General features: G+C 39.7%; 1 long non-coding RNA gene across 2 annotated transcripts in view; it reads left to right on the forward strand.

Annotated features, from left to right (window-relative positions):
• The window catches only part of LOC110917516, a 48,394-nt gene extending 33,543 nt beyond the window's left edge, over positions 1-14,851 (forward strand). Inside the window, exons 2-3 of one of the 2 annotated variants that reach the window (XR_002580614.2) lie at positions 14,151-14,235; positions 14,532-14,851. This is a non-coding gene — a long non-coding RNA (uncharacterized LOC110917516). Of the gene's footprint in view, positions 1-14,150; positions 14,379-14,531 lie in introns of those variants that run through there. The other variant, XR_002580615.2, reaches the window with a different exon arrangement.
• Positions 14,852-24,712: the final 9,861 nt, after the last annotated feature.

Below are 24,712 nucleotides of genomic sequence, written 5' to 3' on the forward strand. Positions count from 1 at the left end.
AACGGTTAGTGTCACACCCCGACCTCCACGTGTCACCGGTGGGCCCGGTGTGGGGTACAGTGACGTAGTTGGCATCGTCATAGACAAACAACACAATATAATAATGCACAGCGGAAGCAGAATAGATACATTTCAACTTTTAAATAAATTGCAATAATAAATATCACAGTAGTTGAAACGGATCCACAGGCGGATCAAATAAAACTAAGAATAAATTGTTCAACAGTTATTGTCGTCCGAGCTTGCGAGACTATAATGGACGCTCTTAGGAAACAACCAGCCTATTTCGTATAGTACCTGCACTTAACCTTTTGGAAAAAAATACGTCAGTTTACACTGGTAAATACAAATCGACTGACTCATTTTGAAAATGATTGAAAATTGATTTAAATGCACAAGGCATAAATATTTTTATTAACTTGGGATATTTATGCAATATAAACTTGTGAACGATTTACATGTACCCGTACTTATGGTGGCCCGGGATCTGCTGTCCGGGCTAAAGGTTAAATAACACACCACATTAAAGAGTTATACACGCCGGGTGTACGCCTACACCCCGTGCTCTAGTCGTGGCCATCTCGTAAGATAATGCCAAGGATATCCGGGACACGGTCAATAACCCCCCAAAGCCTAAAGTAAGACAAGACTGTTTAAACGAGTCGCACAAGCTATTCAAGACTGTACACCCATAAGGTGCAGGACTTGTGCGCCCGATCAAGCGGTATTTTAAATACCGTACCCCAAGCCCGTATAGGGAAAATAAGTCAAAATGTATTTACCTGAGCAAGTATGAATCACAACGGTAAGTGTAGGTAGCTTTTACTGGGCCTCCTAATCTGGAACAAAGGTTTATAATAACCTATTAGATTCCTAACGGGTCTTTTATTTAAGCCTAAGCTTTGACCGGTTAGTTTTAAGGACGATATGGTACAAGCGCACGATTAAGCGAAAGACCGGATAGAATGTGATTTAGACCCGACAAGTTTGAATACTTGTATAATATGGGTATACTAAATACATTCTGGATTTTGAGATAAAAACGATAACGTTTGACCCGTTTCGGTCAATTTACGCAAACTAGTTACGTAAACCGAACCGAACGCAAAAAGGGCGTTACGGGTAGCCAAAAGAGTCAAATGCAAGTTCCCTGAGATAATATGCTTTAAATATGATATAATATCAGTAAGTTAGGTTCTATGTTGCCCGGAATAATTTAAAACTTAATTTATGCCTTATAAGGGCATTTTGGTCATTCAAAAGATTATAAAAGAGTCAAATTAGAAATCTGAGTTTTGGGTCTGGTTTATATAGCAAATATACTTTATTTAACATATTATAACAGTAGGGTATGACCCATATACCAAACTTAACATTTAAAATCAAACTATGCACTGTAGGGGTATTTTAGTAATTTCACAAGGGCTAAAACTGCCAAAACTGGAAATCTGAGTTCAAACATTTATACTTACTGTTATTATATGAAAATACACTAATTAGATCAGTAGGTATGAGTCTTATATGTTTAAAATGGGTATAACGCTTACTATGCGTTAAAAACGCTAAAGATGCGATTTAGAGCCGTTTCCGGGTTTTTAAAAGAAAGCTGAGATTTTTATATTTCCAGAATGCTCAAAATAATTCACTTAACATATAAAATTAGTAGAAAAAGGTTTCGGGTCAAAAGGATGTATAAAACTCATTTTATGGCTTAAACGGTCAAAACCGGCATTAACCGAATCGACTAAGCGATCTAAGATACGATCAGCCAAAAATTAAATAAAAATCATCAAAAATCCCAAAATATTATATAACATCAGTGGGTAAAAAGTTTTGTATCAAAACGTGGCCTGAAATAGGTTATACGCGAAATGCGCCGTTTATGTAACTTTATGATATAGTTTTACGATATCGGCCATAACTCAAAATCTGGACCACTAACTGACCTCAAATTTTCGGTGCAAGTTTATATATTAAAAATAAAGATTTCTACTCTTTCACTTTTCCAAAAATCACGTTTTATATCAAAAAGGGCAAAATAGTCAACTTTAAGCATAAATCGGAAACATGCAAATGAATCGGCTAAACATAGACTCAAGCAATAAAATTCCAGAGAGTTTTACCAAAATAAAAAATGGTCAAAAATACTCTCTAATACAGATCTCAAACATGCATGTACGAATCCGAATCGATAGTCTACGAAAAAGTCGTTTTACAAGACTTTCGGCTCCGATTCGTATTTATACTAAAGATTGTCGAGTTGATGATGATAAAACACATTCTTATATCCATTATAAGTTATTTTTGATGATCAAACGGATTGCATGTCATCTACATTACCATTCAAGCTTATTTTTGCAAAAACAACTTCTGTTGACTTTTTAGAAACAAGTTTGACTCGACAATTAGCATGCATAAAGTGGGAATCAGAGAATACCCTTTTTAGGGTTTGTTTCCCACATAAATACCAACATGTCAGTGGTTTCAATTTGAGAAATGACAGAGCTAAACTCGTTTAATCGAAAAGTCAAACTACAAGAACAACGGTTTTGACTTTTACTAATAATCAAAGCAAGAACGAATTAGAGACTGATATAGAAGCTTACAAAGGTCCTAATGAAGCTTAGTTAACACTAGGAAGTGGCCTTGTCGTTCAGATTTGCTCCAGAAGTTGCTTTGAGTGTGCTTGAAGCTTGTGGGTGTTCTTGTTACTAAACTAGTGCCTCAAGAAGTAAACAAATGATCTGATTTAAGGTGTTTTCAGCTGTTGTAAGAGTATCACAAGTGTCCCTTATTGCATGGCATTTGATTGGTGAGAAAGGGAGGTGGAAATAGCTGTAATGCACCCAAAATTCGGACCCAAATACATGAATTCGCGAATTTGCTGTTACTGGGCTTGGGTCGCGGCCCGCATTAGGCAGCCCAGGCGGGCCGCCTGGCTTCTGCAGCTGTCAAACTTTGTTTTATGTTGACAGTTTTGGTCCCTGACTTCGCAAACAAGGTTTCGGCAACTTATCTTGACTCGTAAACCCCCAAACTTGGTTTCTAAGAACCTTGGGACATTTACCAACATGGTAATGTCCTCGGATAACTTTGCGCTCAACCGAAAAGCCATGAAATTCGACGTTGACGCTTTTAGCCCCTCAAGCACGGTTTTGGCCATAACTTTCTCATACGTTAACGAAACTTCATGAAATTTTTACCACATATTCTAGTGAGTATATTTTAGCATTAAAAAGCTTCGGGTCTGCCAAAAGTTCACTCAGAGGTATAAATTCAACATGTTGACACTTTTGGCCCCTATAGTTTGTAATTCCTCACTTTTGTGCAATTTCCGCGTCGTATGATCCATGAACCATCCGTTTAAGGTTATAAACATTATGTAGGGTTATCATAGAGTCTATTTATCCATTGTTGACACTTTGGACCCTTACGTTCCATAGTTTTCACTGTTTGTCACTTTTAGTCCCTCTAAAGTTTGTTTTCACATACCGGAACCTTATGACACGTGTCAAGACATTATTGGACGGAATTTTTCGAGGTGTTACATCCTCACCCCCTTAAAAGAAATCTCGTCCCCGAGATTTACTGAAACAAATGAGGATATTTCTCTTGCATCGTGGATTCCACTTCCCACGTGTATTCGGGACCTCTACGGGCATCCCATTTGACCTTAACAATAGGCACGTGCTTCCTTCGAAGCTTTTTCACCTGTCGATCCTCAATCGACAAAGGTTTTTCTACGAATTTCAAACTCTCATCTATGTGTATATCCGTATGCGGTATAACCAGTGAATCGTCAGCGAAACACTTCTTCAAATTACAGATGTGGAACACATTATGAATAGCGCTAAGCTCTTCAGGCAAGTTTAACTTGTAAGCGACTGACCCGACACGTTCGATAATCTCGAAAGGTCCTATATATCTCGGGCTTAGCTTGCCTTTCTTTCCAAATCGCATCACACCCTTCCAGGGCGATACTTTAAGCAATACTTTATCACCTACATCGAAGTGAAAATCTTTGCGCTTAGGATCCGCATAACTTTTCTGCCTATCCCTGGCAGCTTTCAAACGATCGCGAATCTGAACGATCTTGTCTGTCGTCTCAAAGACGATATCTGTTCCTGACAGTTGGACTTCTGCCCAACAAATGGGCGATCTACACTTTCTACCGTATAGGGCCTCAAATGGCGCAGCCTTTATGCTGGAATGGTAGCTATTGTTGTAGGAGAATTCAATCAGTGGTAGGTTCTTATCCCAACTACCACCCAAGTCGATCGCACATGCACGAAGCATGTCTTCCAAGGTTTGAATAGTACGCTCACTCTGACCATCAGTCTGAGGATGATAGGCCGTACTAAAATTCAAACGAGTGCCCAACGATTGCTGGAAACTTTTCCAAAAATGCGACGTATATCTAGTATCCCTATCGGAGATAATAGATATAGGTATACCATGCAATGATACAATCTTATCGACGTATAATTGAGCTAACATATCGGAGCTATACGTCTCCTTGATGGGTAGAAAATGAGCTGACTTAGTCAGTCTGTCTACTATGACCCATATGGTATCATTCCCCTTTTTCGTCTTCGGCAACTTGGTGATAAAATCCATTGTCACCATTTCCCATTTCCACTTGGGAATTTCAGGTTGTTGAAGCAAACCTGACGGCTTCTGATGCTCAGCCTTGACTTGCGCACAAGTCAAACATTTAGCTACATGCTCAGCTACTGACTTTTTCAAACCAATCCACCAGTAGTTTGCTTTCAAATCCTGGTACATCTTATCAGCTCCAGGATGAACGGAATATTTAGAGCTGTGGGCTTCCTGGAGGATAACATCCCGAAGTCCTCCATAAACTGGAACCCATATTCGTCCGTTTAGTCGTAGCATTCCATCTTTGTCGTAGGATAACTGCTCCTCAGTTACTCCTAACTTCTCTGCAGGATAGTTAGCTTCCAACACCGCTTCCTTCTGTGCAGCTAACACCCTTTCGTTCAAATTATTTCTTATTTTAATGCGCTTGGCATTGATTCTGATTGGTTTCACCCTTTCCTTTCTGCTTAAGGCGTCGGCAACTACATTTGCCTTGCCTGGATGGTATCTTATCTCGCAGTCATAATCATTTAAAGTTTCCATCCATCGCCTTTGACGCATGTTCAATTCCTTCTGATTGAACAAGTGTTGAAGACTCTTGTGATCCGAATAAATTATACACTTGGTTCCGTACAAGTAATGTCTCCATAGCTTCAAAGCAAATACAATTGCACCCAATTCCAAATCGTGGGTGGTGTAGTTCTTCTCATGCACCTTGAGCTGTCGAGAAGCGTAGGCAATGACTTTGCCTCTTTGCATGAGCACACAGCCCATACCAGTATGTGATGCATCACAATACACCATAAATTCTTCTACGCGGAAGGATTCCTGCTGCTTAGGGCCCCAATCGAACTTAATCTTCTTACGAGTCAACGAAGTTAGGGGCGCAGCAATCCTTGAAAAGTTCTCGATAAATCGCCTATAATATCCTGCCAATCCGAGGAAACTGCGAATCTCGGTAGGAGTCTTCGGCTCCTGCCAGTTCATAACTGCTTCTACTTTAGCGGGATCTACTTGGATACCACGCTCGCTTACTACATGTCCAAGAAATTGGACTTCTCGAAGCCAAAATTCACACTTCGAAAATTTGGCATAAAGCTTCTCTTGATGCAGAAGTTTGAGAATACAACGAAGGTGTTTCTCATGGTCAGCTTGGCTCTTCGAGTAGATAAGGATGTCGTCAATAAAGACGATAACGAATTTATCTAAATAGGGCTTGCAGACACGATTCATAAGATCCATGAATGCGGCTGGTGCGTTAGTGAGCCCAAACGGCATCACTAGGAACTCGTAATGTCCATATCGAGTCCTAAACGCTGTCTTGTGCACATCTTCATCCTTGACCTTTAGCTGATGGTAACCTGACCTTAGGTCGATCTTTGAGAAGTAGCTTGCTCCTTGCAACTGATCGAACAGATCGTCGATCCTGGGTAACGGATATCTATTCTTAATAGTGACCTTGTTAAGCTCACGGTAATCGATGCACAAACGCATCGACCCATCCTTCTTTTTAACGAACAAGATTGGCGCTCCCCAAGGAGATGAGCTAGGTCTAATAAAACCTTTAGCTAATAGATCATCCAACTGCGTCCTCAACTCCTTCATCTCCGTGGGTGCCAATCTATATGGTGCTCTTGCTACAGGCGCAACGCCTGGAATGATGTCTATCCGAAACTCCACTTGCCTATCCGGTGGCAAACCGGGTAGTTCTTCAGGAAATACTTCAGGGTATTCTGAGATAACAGGGATATCTTCAATCTTCGGCTTCGGCTCATCCATGGTAACGTGTGCCATATAAATGACACATCCCTTCTGCATGCATCTGGATGCCTTGAGCATGGACACTTGCTCAGGCAAACCATGCTGGGTATCTCCATGAATAGTAAGTGACTCACCAGACGGAGTCTTCACTACTACTTGCTTTCTGTTGCACACAATTTGGGCTTGGTTTTGCGCTAACCAATCCATTCCTATCACTATATCGAATCCAGCTAGCTTAAAGGGAAGCAAGGATAACGGGAAGGAATGATTCCTAATGGATATAACACATCCCTCTAGAACAGTCGAGGCGGTTTCTATGGTTCCATCGGCTAATTCCACCTCATATTTCACGCTTAAGGTTTTAATAGGAAGGTTCAACAATTTACAAAACTTATCATCTACAAACGACTTATCAGCTCCTGAATCAAATAAGACTCTAGCAGAAACATCATTTACAAGAAACGTACCTGTAATGACGTTGTCATCAAGGACTGCTTCCTTGGCGTCCATTCTGAAGACTCTCGCATTAGTCTTCTTCCTGTCGTCAGCTTTCTTTGCATTCTTTGGGCAATTTGGCCGGATATGCCCTTTCTCGTTGCAACCAAAACAAGTTGCATCCTTCATTTTCTTGCAATCTAAAGCTTTATGGTTTGTGGACTTGCAGATTCCACATCGCTTTTCTTGAGACTGGGATTTCGTCTCCAAACGACATTTCCCAAAATGGTGTCTCTTGCAGTTCTTGCATCTGGGTTTTTCACCCGACTGATCTCCTTTCTTGAACCCCGACCCTTTCTTATGGTCGTTGTTTCCTCTGTGTCGTTTCTTAGATCTTCGTGAGGTGTCATCCTCACGTTTCCTTTTGTTTTCCTCTGAGCTCTTCATAGCTCTCAGTCTGACTACATCTTGAGTGAGGGAGAGGGATAGATCAGCTACGGATCTAAATGTCGTAGGCCTTGAAGCCTTGACGCTTGCCTTTATCTCCGGTGCCAGACCCCCAATAAATCGAGCAATCCTTCGCGGCTCCGGGGTCACCAGATAAGGCACTAACCGAGATAAAGTGTTGAACGTAGTAAGATACGCTTGACAATCGAGGTTCTTCATAACCAGAGATACGAAATCCGATTCAATTCTTTCGACCTCATGCTGCGGGCAGAAATTCTCTTTGATCAGGGCCACAAACTGTTCCCATGACATACCGTACAGTGTGGCCTTACCGGCAGCTTGTAGGAGTGACTTCCACCATGCTAACGCATCTCCCTTGAACGACTGGGACACGTACTTCACGACGTCCCTATCAGCACACCCGCTGATATCAACCACAGTATCCATCTCATCAATCCACGTCATGCAATCAACTACTCCTTTTTCCCCAGTAAAATCCCTAGGTTTGCATGAAATGAAATACTTGTACGTACAGGACTTGCTGTGCGTATCATGCTTCAGCTTGACTTCTTGCTTTGGGATGCTGCTGTGGTTGGAGGAGTGATTATCCTCTTCATCCTTCTTCGGCTCACTCTTTTTAGAAGGTGGCTTACTGTGAGCCTCAGAATGAGTCTGGGGCTTTACGTGCGACACTGTTCGGGTCCTACTCCGAGTACCGCTAGATTCCCTGAATTGCCTATCCATAGCTTTGGCAACAGCGTTATCTATCAGTGCTTGCAATTCTTCACCAGTGACGTGAATCCTGGTATTATCTGGGTGTTCTCCAGAATGACTGTTGGTCTCCTCCGATTTGGCCATGTAGCTTTAAGCTACATAAAAGGACAAGGTCTTATTTAGAAACCTAACAGTATTATCGTTCTAGACGATTGATTAACCATGATATTAAGAATCATAATAGTTAATTCATTTAATTTCATTCAGGGCTTTTATTAGCAACTATATTATGGAATGAAATATATATATTGGCACAATAGGCCTAGTCACTTCGGACAACTTACTAAATTATAAATTTAGATTTTTATAGGATTAGCATTGTATAATTAAACAAATAATCCTTTACTAGGCAGGGAGTCATAAACCACAACTGCCACTATATGACATAGTCATAACCCGTAGGTATCAAGTCATAAACAGACTTGTGTACAGATATAATCTGTAGATAATTTATTAAATAGGGTGACATGTGTGATTTTACGAATCACGCTTAGTCAAGAATGTTAACATGTTTTCAGATGTTAACAGAGATTTGAATCTTTTCAACCAGGTTTTACCATATTGGCTAGGCCTGTAAATAAGGCATTCAAGCTAGGTTCTACCTTACTAAGATTCTTATTAAAATGGCAAATCAAATAAAAATTGATATTTTCCATTTATTTTAATATTATTTTCATGCACATAAATAAAATGAGAAATTTAATTTAACCATTTCAAATTTTTAATAAAGTAACTAGTACATCTTTGCCCTAAACGGGACTTTAATTCAAATAACATGAATAACATGCCCGCGCAGGGGCTAAACCAAATAACAACAGTAAAACAACAGACAAAACAAACCCACGCAGGGGTTAACAGAACAACATACCCACGCAGGGGTAGAATAAGAGAAATATACCCACGCAGGGGTAGAATACAGGAATAAATGTCCACGCAAGGACATGAGTAAAAGAGCTAACATCAAAGGATTTAATAATCCTTCTTACTCTTACCCTTAATCAAGTCAACCATCTTCTTGAACATACCGCGGTTGTGTCGGCGATCATTTTGCAATTCTCGTCGCACGTCATGTATCCCTTGCAGGATTTCTTGGACTTGCGGTGGCGACATCATCGGCGCCGGCGGCGGTGGCTGATACTGCTGTGGCTGTGGAGGCTGCGGCTGCTGGTATCCCTGCGGTGGGAATCCAAAAGCTGATTGTCCCGTAGCCCAGGGACCTCCAAAAGCACTCTCCTGGTTGAGAGGGTTGTAGCCTGAGGCTAACCAGTAGGGATCTCCCGTATAATCATAACCGGGAGGAAAAGTCGGCTCGAAAGGGTTGAACTGTGCTGCGCTAGCATACGCAGGGATGGGCTCTCCAAAGTTCTGCGGCGGTAGTGGCGCAATAGTCGCAGAAGTAACCTCTGAGACGGGATGATGAGACTCTCCCATCTCTGACTCCTCGTGGAGCGGCGAGTAGCGGCCGCTACCTGAATGTCGAGGGGTGGCAATGCGAATCCCTCCTTGCGTAGACATACGCGCGTTCCTCCTTGGCCTCTGAGGCGGAGGAGGCAAAACCGGTGGTGGTGGTGGCGACGGAGTGATCACGTCGCGCCAAAAGGCCTCAGATGGGTCCTGCTGCAAAGGCGGCTGCTGAAGCTGCTGCTGCTGAGAGTGGTGCTGAGAGTGCATGGGAGAACCGTGGTAAGACTGGTGCATGGGAGAGTTGTGATGGCTGGGGGTGTAAAACCAATCATGCTGTTTAAACCTCTCCTCGTAGCTGTCAACACCATTGAAGGGTGATCCCCTGTAAGGTGACCCATCCGATATCTCAATGGGATCGTTAGGCGTGCCGGACGGTGGCAGGGAAGGGTCAGTGTCCTCGTCGACCTCCATCTCGTTACCACCAGAGAAGTGGTCTTCAGGTCCTAGTGGGTTATGACCCACTGGTTCATCCAAGTAAGCATCAGGGTTGTATAGGCCCTGATAAGCTGGGTAGTGGTGAGGTGACTGGTGTAATGAAATGAAAGATCCATGAGAGTCATGGGGCCCATTTTCAGAGTGGGGCCCAAATGAGTGGGGTAGGGATGGCGAGGTGCTCAAAGATACCGAGTGCCTGGCTGGCTCGGCGAATGATCTCCAAAGATCATGGGCTGCAGTGTTGTGCGAAGCTGATGGGGCTCGCCTGTGTGAGGGTCCTGCCTCGTGGTCATGTGATGTGGCGAATCCTCCTCGTCCTCGCATACGTGGCGGCATGATGAACCTGTCAAAAATTAAACAAGTTGCACAACAAAATATATAAGACAAAGCTAATAATAAAAATAAAGATAAAATAAACGAAATGTCGAACATTTCCTAAGTTTTTGTCTAGACTCGAAAATCGAGGATTGTGCAATTGTGTAACTGAGATTAAACACAAAGGACTAGTGTTTAATTCACTCAGCGTTGGCTCTGATACCAACCTGTCACACCCCCGACCTCCACGTGTCACCGGTGGGCCCGGTGTGGGGTACAGTGACGTAGTTGGCATCGTCATAGACAAACAACACAATATAATAATGCACAGCGGAAGCAGAATAGATACATTTCAACTTTTAAATAAATTGCAATAATAAATATCACAGTAGTTGAAACGGATCCACAGGCGGATCAAATAAAAATAAGAATAAATTGTTCAACAGTTATTTGTCGTCCGAGCTTGCGAGACTATAGTGGACGCTCTTAGGAAACAGCCAGCCTATTTCGTATAGTACCTGCACTTAACCTTTTGGAAAAAAATACGTCAGTTTACGCTGGTAAATACAAATCGACTGACTCATTTTGAAAATGATTGAAAATTGATTTAAATGCACAAGGCATAAATATTTTTATTAACTTGGGATATTTATGCAATATAAACTTGTGAACGATTTACATGTACCCGTACTTATGGTGGCCCGGGATCTGCTGTCCGGGCTAAAGGTTAAATAACACACCACATTAAAGAGTTATACACGCCGGGTGTACGCCTACACCCCGTGCTCTGGTCGTGGCCATCTCGTAAGATAATGCCAAGGATATCCGGGACACGGTCAATAACCCCCAAAGCCTAAAGTAAGACAAGACTGTTTAAACGAGTCGCACAAGCTATTCAAGACTGTACACCCATAAGGTGCAGGACTTGTGCGCCCGATCAAGCGGTATTTTAAATACCGTACCCCAAGCCCGTATAGGGAAAATAAGTCAAAATGTATTTACCTGAGCAAGTATGAATCACAACGGTAAGTGTAGGTAGCTTTTATTGGGCCTCCTAATCTGGAACAAAGGTTTATAATAACCTATTAGATTCCTAACGGGTCTTTTATTTAAGCCTAAGCTTTGACCGGTTAGTTTTAAGGACGATATGGTACAAGCGCACGATTAAGCGAAAGACCGGATAGAATGTGATTTAGACCCGACAAGTTTGAATACTTGTATAATATGGGTATACTAAATACATTCTGGATTTTGAGATAAAAACGATAACGTTTGACCCGTTTCGGTCAATTTACGCAAACTAGTTACGTAAATCGAACCGAACGCAAAAAGGGCGTTACGGGTAGCCAAAAGAGTCAAATGCAAGTTCCCTGAGATAATATGCTTTAAATATGATATAATATCAGTAAGTTAGGTTCTATGTTGCCCGGAATAATTTAAAACTTAATTTATGCCTTATAAGGGCATTTTGGTCATTCAAAAGATTATAAAAGAGTCAAATTAGAAATCTGAGTTTTGGGTCTGGTTTATACAGAAAATATACTTTATTTAACATATTATAACAGTAGGGTATGACCCATATACCAAACTTAACATTTAAAATCAAACTATGCACCGTAGGGGTATTTTAGTAATTTCACAAGGGCTAAAACTGCCAAAACTGGAAATCTGAGTTCAAACATTTATACTTACTGTTATTATATGAAAATACACTAATTACATCAGTAGGTATGAGTCTTATATGTTTAAAACGGGTATAACGCTTACTATGCGTTAAAAACGCTAAAGATGCGATTTAGAGCCGTTTCCGGGTTTTTAAAAGAAAGCTGAGATTTTTATATTTCCAGAATGCTCAAAATAATTTATTTAACATATAAAATTAGTAGAAAAAGGTTTCGGGTCAAAAGGATGTATAAAACTCATTTTATGGCTTAAACGGTCAAAACCGGCATTAACCGAATCGACTAAGCGATCTAAGATACGATCAGCCAAAAATTAAATAAAAATCATCAAAAATCCCAAAATATTATATAACATCAGTGGGTAAAAAGTTTTGTATCAAAACGTGGCCTGAAATAGGTTATACGCGAAATGCGCCGTTTATGTAACTTTATGATATAGTTTTACGATATCGGCCATAACTCAAAATCTGGACCACTAACTGACCTCAAATTTTCGGTGCAAGTTTATATATTAAAAATAAAGATTTCTACTCTTTCACTTTTCCAAAAATCACGTTTTATATCAAAAAGGGCAAAATAGTCAACTTTAAGCATAAATCGGAAACATGCAAATGAATCGGCTAAACATAGACTCAAGCAATAAAATTCCAGAGAGTTTTACCAAAATAAAAAATGGTCAAAAATACTCTCTAATACAGATCTCAAACATGCATGTACGAATCCGAATCGATAGTCTACGAAAAAGTCGTTTTACAAGACTTTCGGCTCCGATTCGTATTTATACTAAAGATTGTCGAGTTGATGATGATAAAACACATTCTTATATCCATTATAAGTTATTTTTGATGATCAAACGGATTGCATGTCATCTACATTACCATTCAAGCTTATTTTTGCAAAAACAACTTCTGTTGACTTTTTAGAAACAAGTTTGACTCGACAATTAGCATGCATAAAGTGGGAATCAGAGAATACCCTTTTTAGGGTTTGTTTCCCACATAAATACCAACATGTCAGTGGTTTCAATTTGAGAAATGACAGAGCTAAACTCGTTTAATCGAAAAGTCAAACTACAAGAACAACGGTTTTGACTTTTACTAATAATCAAAGCAAGAACGAATTAGAGACTGATATAGAAGCTTACAAAGGTCCTAATGAAGCTTAGTTAACACTAGGAAGTGGCCTTGTCGTTCAGATTTGCTCCAGAAGTTGCTTTGAGTGTGCTTGAAGCTTGTGGGTGTTCTTGTTACTAAACTAGTGCCTCAAGAAGTAAACAAATGATCTGATTTAAGGTGTTTTCAGCTGTTGTAAGAGTATCACAAGTGTCCCTTATTGCATGGCATTTGATTGGTGAGAAAGGGAGGTGGAAATAGCTGTAATGCACCCAAAATTCGGACCCAAATACATGAATTCGCGAATTTGCTGTTACTGGGCTTGGGTCGCGGCCCGCATTAGGCAGCCCAGGCGGGCCGCCTGGCTTCTGCAGCTGTCAAACTTTGTTTTATGTTGACAGTTTTGGTCCCTGACTTCGCAAACAAGGTTTCGACAACTTATCTTGACTCGTAAACCCCCAAACTTGGTTTCTAAGAACCTTGGGACATTTACCAACATGGTAATGTCCTCGGATAACTTTGCGCTCAACCGAAAAGCCATGAAATTCGACGTTGACGCTTTTAGCCCCTCAAGCACGGTTTTGGCCATAACTTTCTCATACGTTAACGAAACTTCATGAAATTTTTACTACATATTCTAGTGAGTATATTTTAGCATTAAAAAGCTTCGGGTCTGCCAAAAGTTCACTCAGAGGTATAAATTCAACATGTTGACACTTTTGGCCCCTATAGTTTGTAATTCCTCACTTTTGTGCAATTTCCGCATCGTATGATCCATGAACCATCCGTTTAAGGTTATAAACATTATGTAGGGTTATCATAGAGTCTATTTATCCATTGTTGACACTTTGGACCCTTACGTTCCATAGTTTTCACTGTTTGTCACTTTTAGTCCCTCTAAAGTTTGTTTTCACATACCGGAACCTTATGACACGTGTCAAGACATTATTGGACGGAATTTTTCGAGGTGTTACAGTTAGTGAATGAAAATAATTATGGTATGAAACTAGTTGTTGAATATATGGCATGCTTTGATTGATAAGTGTGTATAAAAAAGGGGGTCCATAGGGTGATGGCCATTATATAGAATGACCAATCTAACCATCTTATGGATGTTATGATATAGTTGACTCTAAACAAGCTAGGTGGGAGCTTGGAAAGGAACGGGTCAAACGGATCATGGATGCGAAGAATGTTTGCGCGGATGCGAGGTAAGTAAAGCTTACACTTTTTTTAGGATACGTATTTACTTTATAGATTATAAACACGACCAAGGTTATATCCGAAATATGGGTTCCGACACGAAATGATACGGGCCGGGATGAATAAAAGGATAAAAACCATGTTTAATGGCGCGAAATGGGTTAAATAATGAAATGGTAAATAAATACCATTCAAATATAAGTGCAAAATGTTTGGTCGTTTAGACTAAACAGGTCAAATGGTAATGTTAACACCATTTGACGAATAACGACTAACAAGTGCTTGTCGAGTCTAATGCTCACAGGGTAAAACGACTTATGGAATTTACGTGGCTATGAATCAGCAAATTATTAAGGCAAGGTATTAAAACGGGTCAATACTTTGACCCGGGCCAGGTACGCGTAAATTTGGTGGAAGATATGTGAATACCTTAATGTAGAAAAATGACATGTGAAAGTAGAGAGTGAGATTTAAACTTAAATGATTAAATCCTCTCTAACGGGTCAAAATGAATTACGCGCGTAACTTGGGTGTTCGCCGCGTAATTCACAAAACTTATGAATCCAAGATAGGTATTTTGAGTTAAATACCTTGGTCTAAGAATTTTGATTAACTAGAAACAAGTTTCGAGGTCTTGAATACAAACGGGAGATCAAACGGATACGCGTATTGAAAGATACGAAAGTTTTCGTGTCAAAAACGGTAAAATGGGAAGGGCTGATACAGGGGCCACCGTAACTTACGGTGACCACCGTAAGTTACGGTGGGGCTGAAATCTTTACGGTAGTTACCCACTGAGTTATGGTGGGGGAACTTTAATACAGGGGCCACCGTAACGTACGGTGCCCACCGTAAGTTACGGTGGAGGCCAGTTTGGAATCCTTGTCTTTGGATCAAGAGATTAACGTTGGGATTTTCCTTCCATTATCATAATCTTGTTTTGTACCGTCATTTAAACTATCAATGCTGACTTTTAAGTTGGTTTTGATCACAGGTGAATGTCGAGAGTCCCGGATGAAGATCAAGCGTCGAGCAAGAACCGAACACATGTTAAACGAAACTTCTGCAATGTTGTTTCGTCGTTATTCTAAAACGATGAATTAAATTACACTATGTTGTTTGCTTACAAATTCAGAAAAGTTTTAATAAACCCGTATTTTAGCATGAATGTTTAAATATAAATACTCAGTAATCTGTGATTATTTACGGAAATCGCTAAATAAATTTATGGTTGTTACAGGCCGCCTGAATCTTCATGTCAGGAAACGTATCCACAGGTGGCTCGCGGCCCGCTTCAACTTGCTTGTTTCACTCAGGCGGGCCGCCTGAGGCCTGAATTTCAAGATTTTCAAATCTTTCGTCATGATTAACCTGACCTTTCGGTTTCGAAGGGGTAACTTTGCGATTTGGCCCTCGATTATTTACAATGAAGGGTCTCGTGACTTTTACCCGCATTGTTAAGTCCCCGGTTAGTTTAATTACTATCCGAAAAGCCTTAACTTTTAATGTTGACGCTTTTAACCCCTCGCATACGAATTTGATCATAACTTTCTCGTTTTAAAACGGAACTTCGCGAAATTTATATCATATATTCTAGTGAGCGTATTTTACTGTTACAAAGCCCCGGGTTCGTCAAAGGGTCATTCAGAGGTATAATTAAACATGTTGACACAGTTAACCCCCGGTAGCTTGTAATCTCTCACTTTCTTCCGCGTTTCGCTCTGTACGATCCATGATTTATTCGTTTGAAGGTACGAGCATCGTTCAGGGTTACTATACAGTATATTACCCTTCGTTGACATTTAGAACCCTCGAATTTACATACTTTCAAGGTTCGTCAACTTTAGTCCTTTATTTAATATTTTATGCCACGTGTAAACTCATGACACGTGTTAACACATTATTGGACACAAAATTTCGAGGTGTTACATCCAATTGTCTAGAATAGAGGAATTAGTGGTGATTAAGTGGAAGGATAAGAGTATTGTAATCTGGGTTTCAGAATCTCCTGAGAGGTGGGTACCATGCTTTGATGATGATACGACGTCCGAATCCAGTGATTCAAAGTCAGTTTCGGAAGCGGATTCAGAAGAGGAACCAGAGAATATGGAGGATGTTGATGAGGTTGAGGAAGGTGAGATTAGGATGGATGAAGTTCATACTCTGGTACCAGAAGTCAATGTAGTCACTCCGGTTGATAACGTTCAAGGTGCTCAGGGAGTTCACGAAAAGTCGTCGGAAAATCTGGATCTATTAGAATATCAAAAGACGTCGGACATTAATGTTGGTGTGGAAGATACGCTCTTGCATGGGGATGTGGAAAGACAAATGCATGTTTCCAATAATGCTGATGATGGTGACGTTTTTCAAATTGACTCTCAAAATTATAGTGGGCTTTTCAATTTGAATCCAGATGAGAATTTAAATCGGCCCAATAATTCCTTGGTAAATGAAGGCCCAGCTCATGGTGTAAACTTAGGCAAAAGGACCAGGAATGCTCTTAGCCCACCGTCAATTGGATCCACTCAAGGTCCTGCTCAGAGATTATTTTGCCAGTCACAAGTGCATCCTCATGAACCATTGGATCTAAACACACCAGTAAACGACAAGTACGGAGTTGATGAGGAGGGCCCGACCATTTCAGATCAGCATAGGCTTTCTCAGGCGGATGATAATCGTACGAATGACACAACAAATGGGATCCCGGAGTTGGGTGTGGATTCTGTTCAGGTTGATCTGAATCGGAATGGAAACATCGATTCGGAGGTTCAAGCAATGATTGGTATAGGGTCGGTTATTGGGATAAAACTAAACGGATTCGAGTCAGTCACAGAGAGTCTGATAGTTGAAGAAGGTGTTAACAACTGTGCCCAATGAATTGTCTGTCTGTGAATTTGAGAAGGGTAAGGTGTAATCGGAAATCGGACTGGATACGTGGTTTAAAGACGAGCTATGTGATACATTTTCTAGCTATTCGGGAAACTAAGTTACAGGACTCTGATTCGTTTATGTTCAGCAAGTTCTGGGGCAGAGCTGAGTTCAAAATTGCAGTGGTGAATTCGACAGGAAGATCTGGGGGTCTAGCTTGCATATGGTGTCCAGCTGTATTCAGGTGTGTAAACATAATTCATAATAGGTATTTTATTGTGGTGTCCGGAAGTTTGGTTCAATCTGGGTGTTTGATTAATTTAGTAAATGTCTATGCTCCAAATGACGCAAAGAGGGCTTTATGGTTAGAGATTTTGAGTATTAGGAACTCTTTACAAGGGCTTTGGATTTTAATAGGGGATTTTAACAAGGTAAGGGATAACAGTGAAATAATGAACTCGGAATTTGTTGAAGCTAATGCGGATGCGTTTAATCATTTCATTCTTTCGGCTGGACTAGTGGAGTATAATATGGGCGGGGGCAGTTTCACCTGTATATCGGATAACGTGACAAAATTTAGCAAGTTGGACCGGTATCTGGTATGTCTTGGATTCAAGGAACGGTAGCCAAATGCAGCAGTAATTGCTTTAGAAAGAGAAGCGTCGGATCACCGGCCAATCGTGTTGTCAACTGTGCAGACTGACTTTGGCCATATCCCATTCAGGTTCTTCAACTCCTGGTTTGAATTTCCTGGATTTTTGGATTATGTGTTGCAAAGGTGTGGTATGTTTAACTTTTCGGGGCTGGCTGTAACACCCTTATTATTATTTAAAGGTTTTCGTATAATTTACGAAAAATAAACGGGTAATTATGATTTCAAATACATTAAAAATACGGGTTTCATTAAACTTTTTACAGAATTAAAATCTATACAACATAACATGTGTGAGTTCGTCATTTAACATAACAATGATACTTAGTGCGGAAGCTTATTTCTTGATCGTGTTCGGTTCTTCGGTGAGCTTGATCTTTATCCGGGGCATCTTGGCATTCACCTATGATCAAAACCAACATAAAAGTTAGTTTTGATAGCTTAGATATAAGCCTAAACAATTTCTATGCAACGAATAATCAAAAAAATAATTTTTCCCAACTTTGATGTCTCCCGCGAGTCGCGGGAGACCCATCCCGAATTGCCACGTGTCGCGACCCCATCTACGTCCTCCGTCGCGTGCCGCGGGGGAAACCAATTTCCAGCAGCTTTGTTGCTGAAACCTGCATATTAGCCCAGCTATGGTTTTAGTCGAAATACGAACTTTAAAGTGCCATAACTTTCATTCTACTTATCCGTTTTACGCGATTCTTTTTCCTACGCGACCGTAATTTAATTCTCCGTCTAATGGAGTTAAAATCTAACATCCTTCATAATAAAATTTTAGACTTCAAGCTCTCGGCTTGAAGTTCAATTATGACACTTCTTGACCCGTTCGTGGTTTCATCTAACAAACTTGTTTATGGCCCTTGATTCTTCTGTAACATATTATTATGATTATTTCTTATTGTACAAGGTTCAATTCACGGGTTACTACACATCTTTAACCCGTTTCGCTAATACTTCTATTTTGACCCGTTAAGGGTATTTACGCATTTTAGTCTAGAGCTTGTGCTTTTCTTTTGATGCTACAAAATTTCCATGTCTAATTAACTACAAATATTCCACCACAACTATTTTGTGGTGGATTTAACATATGAACCCCTTTTTCCTAATTTTACCCATCGGTTGGTCATTTTTCCGCGATTGACTATTTCTAGGCGTTCGACCCACAAATGTTTTTGCCTAGAACTTTTATACACATCTAAGGGTTACAAACTCATAATATAAGTTTCTAAACAACCTCTAAGGGTCGTTTACATTGTTTACCTATTAAGGGCTCTTTGGTCACATTTAATCCTTCATTTTTGAAATGAAGGATTTCGGCTAGATATTTGACCTTCTTTGCACTTTTAACTATAAGTCCACTTATGCGTACCTGGCTCGGGTCATTATATTGACCATTTTTTATACCTTGCTTTAATATTCGCTACTTAATAGCGATACAAGTTATCCTTCCGTATTTACTCCTGTGAACACACAACTCGACAATATTCTTAGTCGATATTTTCAAATGGTGATATTTTCACCATTCGACCCGTTTGGTCTAAGTGACCGTTTATTTTTGCGAGATGTTATTTAGTACCATCTCGTCTACAAGACTCGCTTCGGTTTATACCGTATAGTCCTTTTTACTTATAAATCATTTCTTAACACTTTTTGGCCTACTATGGCTTACATCATAATTGTCTTTTTTCGTAATTAACACGACAAAAGGATACTCTAAAATATATGACTAGTGTAAGATATACTTACCTCGCATCCGAATTATGCTTTTCCTTCCCTTCTTGATTCGTTTGACCCGTTCACTCATCAAGCTTCCACCTAGCTCGTTAGGCGTCAAACTATCACCATAATTCATAAGATGGTTAGATTAATCATTATCAACCATCTAACGGGTCTTATGTCGACTTTATCACTCGATTAAATCATTGGTTAGTTTGACTTCCTAAAAGTCAATTGATCTATCAACATATTCAAATGCACACTTCACATGGAATTTCAACATTTTAGCTTCGTTTAGGCATTTTAACAAACACCTAGTGGGCATAATTTCACTAAATCAAAAACCAAGTTTCATGACTAACTATTTAGCCAAGATTAAACAATTCTTGCAAGTTTAATATATCTACTATGCATAATAACATCCAGATTCTCTTGATGTAAATAAATAACACTCAATTTATAATCAAATTTCTAGTGTTCTTCATCATTCTACAACACCCATTTAACACACATATAGGTAATCACCAAATCATTCAAGTCATAGCATCATATGTATGATTTTCACTTAGGGTTTAGTTCCTAAGCATGTGTACATCACTAACTTAGCCATAGCTCCTCTAATCCTTACATAATTCGCGAATTATGATGCTAACTCAAATTTTGCAACTTCACGAATCATCAATTTTTTACATACCTTATGATCCCCATGACTAGGTGATCACGAATTGGTAGTCATGCAGACGATTCGGGCTTGATTTGAGCTTCAATTTGGAGGATTTGTTGAACTAGGGTTTTAAACCCCTTTCTTTCTTCTCTTGGCTATTACACGCACACACACCAAGTGTGTTATGTTTTTTTTTTTTTTGTTTTAATAAAACAAGTTTCCCACTTGTCCATGTTAGTCCCTCATGTTTTATTTTGATCAAATGAAGCTATATCTCACCATTAGTTACTTAATCACATGCTACTAACTAGGTTAATTACTCCTAGTTACTTTAACGGGTTCGGGAAGTTATAACCCGTTATGTTTTAAGTCCCGTTAATTTAGCTTTTTTTTATATACTTTGTTTTCTCAAAGTATTTATTCCCCTTTTTAATTAATTTAGTTTATTTATTTGAGTCCTAATATTTACCGGATTAATTTTTACCACTGACGGTATTTTACCCGTCTTTGCTATTAACGTGGTTTGATTACCAAACCCGTTTTTGGGATGTTACAAGTCTACCCCCCTTAAAGAGGTTTCGTCCCCGAAACCTTATTTACGTAGTTCATTGGTTTAATCAAACGAATCCAGTTTCGTTTTCAAGGCTCCCGTTTCCTTTGGTCAGAAGTTTTCATGTATACTGACGCGTACGTCTTTCATGTGTAAGGCCTCGCGGGCCGTTACTTACAGCTTATAACCCTTTATCTTTATTGACTGAGTTGCCACTTGACCACTGATGTGCGTAAAATGCAACATATAAATTACATCAAATAAAGCATAAAACTAACCCTTTTTAAGTACTAACGTTGGAAAAAGAGTGTTTTTGTCTTCCTTTTGTATTTTCAGGATGAAATGAGCTCAAATTCACAAAAGAAGCAAAAAGACAGCTAATTCTAACATAAATACAAGAAAAGGAACAAAAGTAGATTGCCCGAACCCTCAACGGCATCCTCCCAAGCAAAGAAAAGAAAACAGAAGCCTGAACACGCCCCGTACTCAGCCAGCACGGGGCCGTGCCCAAGAAGCAGCAGAAAAGACAAACCTGTAGAAGCTTCTATTGCCCACCACGGGGCCGTGTCCAGTGAGCACGGGGGCGTGGCGAAAGTACAGCAGGCGCATTAATTGTAATTGCGAATTACAATTAATGAAGAGAGAGAGTGTCAGACGGGCACGGGGGCGTGTCCAGCGGACACGGGGCCGTGCCCAGCCTTCTGTTCAGCCTATAAATAGGAGTGCTTGGTTTCATTCCATCTCATCCCTTGGCACACCACCTCTCTCACACTTCATCCACCACCCACCACCACCATAACACCATTATCCACCACCATCATCCATTGTCCATCGTAGAGTGTGTGAGTCGTCTCGGGATCCAAGATTAATAGTAAGAGTTCTTGACAATCAAGGCCATGTTTGCCTAAGTCTCTTACATCACTTGGTGAAGACAAGTGTTTAGTATAATACTTTTTATTTTTAATCTTTTGCACTTTTTATTTGGTTTTGTATTAATGACTTTAATAACTAGTTGCTTATGTTGAAGGTGATCTTTCCTTATCGTTTGTCCGTGGTGTCTTGGCATTATTTTACTGTCTATATAAAATAAAAGATTTTCACCATTCATATCTCCACGGTCTATATGGAGGTCTGTTGGCTACCTGGTCGGGGGTTAAGGGAACGGTTTGGTAAGGGTCTTGCCCTTGTTCAGCGTTTAGAGGTCCTGCAAGGGACCTGGGTCAAATTTAGTAGGATCTCCTTCAATGCCCATAGGTATTGGATGGCGGGGATCTAAACTCTTTGACCCCCTTATAAGTTAACTACTATTAATACTATAACCCGGCTATTTAGGACTGTATCCCTGCTGACTCAGACTACTTAGCCGAGGGTAACGTCACCACCAAAAGCGGGGCCTACCATAATTTGCATTAATAACTTAATTCATTATCTTCCAATAATCCAACCCTTTAGGATTGTATCCTTGCTGACTCAAACTACTGGGTTGAGGGTAACGTCGCCTTCAAAAGAGGGGCCTACTACAATAACTAAGATAATCTCTTAAACAAGTGCAAAAGTGCAAAAATAATCAAAGGTTATACTAATACACGAGTCGGATCCAAGTGATTCATCTTGTCTATCTGTTTTTATTTTATTTTTATTTTTCAGCATTTAGTTAGTTTTTATTTTCTTAGTTTAAAAACATTTTCTAACTTTTTGATTTGATTAGACGTTGAGGATAAACCGGTACTAAAAGCTCTTGTGTCCTTGGACGACCTCGGTATCTTACCAACACTATACTACGTCCACGATGGGTGCACTTGCCCATATGTGTGTTTAGTGTTAGTAAATATCGTGTTTTATAAATTTAAAACTTGGCTAAAGGTGTAAAAAGGGCTTAATTATATATCTAAATTATATATACACTACACACGCATCAACCACCTAGTCTCGTTAGTCTTTTAATAGGTCTATCCCACGCTTGTGTTATATTAACAAGCGCCTGTATTTGTCATGACGCTTTCTTAACTTTGAATAGTTTTACCGGCTAGACTAATTAGTCGCCGTCACTTCATACCCCGTAACTCACGTTACAACGTGATCATTTTCTACATTTCTTTTCTTGTCCGTGAGCATGTCACGTCACGTTTAAGTATAATTCAATGTTTCTTTATCATACTTCTTCTTTTCGAATGTATCGTCTCGCACCTATCGATGTTAAGACCCATACTTTTTGATATTTGTTATTTCCGAATTTGCTTTATAGTATTCATATTTGTTAAAACGTTATTTCCTTACTAAAACTGAATTTTAGTTTAACGTTTTTCTCTTTAACTATGTCAATTACTCATATCAAGGAAATTGACAACGCATAATTTATTGTTTTTCGTTCTCATTTTTACGCGGGGAATCGTAACAAGTTCCCTCACCTTACACTATTGACCCGTAGGTTCCTTCACTTAACCTCGTACGCTATTTCCTTAAGCTTTCACCTCTTTAAGGCGAGGCCCTTATGATCCATTTGCTTCAATTCATGACCCGTGGGTCATTTTGGCCCCGTAGACCTTTTCACTAATTAATATCCCGTAGGTTATGATGATCCCGTAGATCATCTTTTATTCGAGTCTTTATTCAAATGTGTATACATTTATATATGCATATGGCGTTAAGGCACCCCTTTTTATGTTTAGAATTATTCACCTTTACTTTTTGGATTTCGTTTGACCTTGACCGTAGTCTAAGGCTACATTGTTTTCTTTCGAATTATCTTTCCGACTTCTTGACTTCTAACGTCAATTACACGTCAGTTTGCCCTACCCTTACCGTTACCCGGTTCTTACCTATACTTCTTTACGTGCCATTACCCGGGTTCTTTTATTTCAATGTTTTTAACGCCTATAACTCCTTTACATAGGTTTATTAATATTTCGCACTTTTACTTATCCGATTCGCGCTTACTTACTTTAGCAAGTGTCATCCTTTATTAAATTTGTTTGACTTATTCGTCTGAAAATTCATCACTTATAAATGTCAAACTTCCGTCTTTGTTCGACTCGTTCAGCTTTGAAATAGTTGAACTTAATTTATTCAAAATTTCTATTTACATTATCTTGTCATCTTTTAGTCATGACTCAAAACCCGAGTCTTTTAACTTTCCATCCGAGTTCCCGTTTCTCGGTCTACGCATGTGTTTAATTCTTACCCATCAACCGGGAGTTTAACCGAAATCGTTATCATTGCACCCCTTCCGGTATGCATTAAGACTTCATTTCGATTTACTTGGTCATCTTAGCGAAATCTGTCGCTTTTATTCGACCATGTCTTTATTCTTTACGTGACCACCATTGGCGGCCTTATTAATTATGAGTGATGATTATCATCGTTATCCTTTCTTTACTACGACTAAAGTTAACAACCTTGATTATCTTTTTCGTGTGGGCAACACCTTTGTTTTTATGACCCGGCGGATCATCTATACTTTGGTTTTACTTGCCCATTTTATTCACCATGGCCCTTTCGTCCAAGATGACTTATTTTCGTGAATTTTCTTTTGATCATTCATTTATATCATCATTTCCATTAATCCTTGTCCCTTCTCTCGGGCTCATTATCCTAATGTAATACGCTTCCGTCACCCGGCTGTGCGTTTACATTATTATCAACTATTTTGTTCATTTGTTTCATTCGGGTACTTTTTAATTTGTCCCATTCACCCCGTCCTTACTACATCGGATGTAAATGTGTCCGCTATAAGAAGTTCATGGTATCATATGCCACTACTTACTTGGCCAGAGTAAGCGATTAACACATGACACGCATGACCTTTTTATAGTTTTCACATCACGCCCTATGTAAGTAATGCCTCTATTTGTTTCTCTTGGAAACAATATCCCGAATACATTTTCTATTCGGGTTTTTCCAAGTTTTTAATCTACATATGAAACTTTCAAATTCTACATATTTGTTGCATATTACTATTTGTGCAATTAAATTTAAAATGTGCACCTGGTAATGCTTGCCCTAACGGGCTTCTCTTGCCATTAGCCT

The sequence above is a fragment of the Helianthus annuus genome, chromosome 16 (genome assembly GCF_002127325.2).
Source record: "Helianthus annuus cultivar XRQ/B chromosome 16, HanXRQr2.0-SUNRISE, whole genome shotgun sequence".
Lineage (NCBI taxonomy): Eukaryota > Viridiplantae > Streptophyta > Magnoliopsida > Asterales > Asteraceae > Helianthus > Helianthus annuus.